At 43.2% G+C, this 2,008-nt stretch overlaps 1 protein-coding gene across 1 annotated transcript in view; it reads right to left on the bottom strand.

The window, feature by feature from the left end:
• Nucleotides 1-114, bottom strand: part of LOC135091965 (uncharacterized) — a 957-nt gene extending 843 nt beyond the window's left edge. Inside the window, exon 1 of the mRNA XM_063990035.1 lies at nt 1-114. This exon is cut by the window's left edge and continues 843 nt beyond it. The gene's annotated coding sequence lies outside the window, so the exon portion shown is untranslated.
• Between the last annotated feature and the right edge of the window lie 1,894 nt (nt 115-2,008).

Raw genomic sequence — 2,008 nt, 5'->3', positions numbered from 1 at the left:
CCCATCTGACTTTTATCCACAAGTTTTAATCCTACGAAATTACCAGCAAGCCTTCGCAGGGAGAGGCCACGAGTGAAAGTGTGCGCCGCCGCCTCCACCACCACCACCACCACCACCACCAGGAGGAGGAGGAGGAGGAGGATGGTGAGCATGGGGAGGAGAGAAGTGAAGCAGAAGAACGAGAATGGGCGAGAGAGGAAAGCGAAGAGAGGAAGTAGGGGCGAGGGGAAGGGGGAGAAGGAGGAGAAGTGGAGGAGGGAGGAGGTGGAGGCATCAATCACTGAAGATGACCAAAGTGGACCACTGTACCCTGTCTGCCGGAGGAGGAGGAGGAGGAGGAGGAGGAGGAGGAGGAGGAGGATAATCGGAAGAGAAGCAGAGGAGGAGAAGCAGGAAAGGAGAAACGGAAGAAAGGTGACAAGGAGGAGGAGGAGGAGGAGGAGGAGGAGGAGGAGGAGGAGGAGGAGGAGGAGGAGGAGTTGTAAAGTGTCGAGTGGAAGCTTTGGCAGTTTATCCGAACCCAAACGAAGCTTCAAAATAAAAGTGAGTGAGAGAGTGAGAAAGTGAGTGAGTGAGTGAGTCTCTCTCTCTCTCTCTCTCTCTCTCTCTCTCTCTCTCTCTCTCTCTCTCTCAACAAGAGAAGCATTTCTCTCCTCCTCCTCCTCCTCCTCCTCCTCCTCCTCCTCCTCCTCCTCTAAGTACTGTTGACACGTTCAGAAGCTTGTGTACGTGTCGAGAGAGAGAGAGAGAGAGAGAGAGAGTATGGGAATGTATGGGAGACGTGACGGTTTAAATAAAGGGGGAGGAGGTAGAAAGTTTAGATAAAGGAGAGAGAGAGAGAGAGAGAGAGAGAGAGAGAGAGAGAGAGAGAGAGAGAGAGAGAGAGAGAGAGTATGGGAATGTATGGGAGACGTGACGGTTTAAATAAAGGGAGAGGAGGTAGAAAGTTTAGATAAAGGAGAGAGAGAGAGAGAGAGAGAGAGAGAGAGAGAGAGAGAGAGAGAGAGAGAGAGAGAGAGAGAGAGAGAGGGCAATCACACAGGGGAAGGAAGGACTTAAGAGCTAAAGTGAGAGGTGAGAATGAGAGAGAGAGAGAGAGAGAGAGAGAGAGAGAGAGAGAGAGAGAGAGAGAGAGAGAGAGAGAGAGGGAGGGAGGGAGTTATTAGAGAGAGGAAGCAAGGATGATTAGGAGTAAATGAAGAGGCTGAGAGCAATTATGAAGAGGAGGAGGAGGAGGAGGAGGAGGAGGAGGAGGAGGAGGAGGAGGAGGAGGAGGGGGACCAGAGAAAGAGAAAAAAGGAGAAAATGGAGGAAAAAAGGATATAAAATAGATGTGAGAGAAGAAGAAAATGGAAATACGAGGATAAAAGAGGGAAGGATAAAAAAGAAGATGAAGAAGAAGAAGAAGAATATATGGATGATGATAATGATGATGATGATGATGATGATAAAGAAGGAACAGGAGGAATGAATGAAAAAAAAAATAAGGAAATCAAGAAAAAAAAAATAACAAGATAAGCAACAAAAGAACAAGATGAACAAAAAGAAAAAAACTGAACGAAAAAAACAAAACAAAAAACAAGAAAAGAAAGAAGAATCATAAATAAAAATAAATAAATACATAAATAAAAATAAAAAAAATAAACAAAAAAAGAAGTAAAAAAGCGAAAATGAGAAAAGAAAGAAAAGAAAGAAAAGAAAAGAGAAAAAATAATAAGAAAAATCAGGTATCTTGCATAAATAAGAAACAAAAAGTTACTACCAAGTTACATACGCACTTAACACAACTTAGGAAGTTACTTAAAGAAAAACCAACCTTTACTTAGGAAGAAAACGGAGATGAGGGAGAAAGGATAGACTATGAAAGGTTATTTAAAGGGAGGTTAAAGGGAGGTATTCTTAAAGGGGCTGTTTAAAGGGATGTGTGTTTTTAAAGGGTTATTTAAGGGGTGTGTTTTAAAAGGGTTATTTATAGAGGTCTGTTTTTAAAGGGTTATTTAAAGAGGTG

Source organism: Scylla paramamosain, chromosome 39 (genome assembly GCF_035594125.1).
Source record: "Scylla paramamosain isolate STU-SP2022 chromosome 39, ASM3559412v1, whole genome shotgun sequence".
Classification (NCBI taxonomy): Eukaryota; Metazoa; Arthropoda; class Malacostraca; order Decapoda; family Portunidae; genus Scylla; species Scylla paramamosain.
Note: the sequence above shows the minus strand (reverse complement) of the source record. Positions and strands in the feature narration are given on the sequence as shown.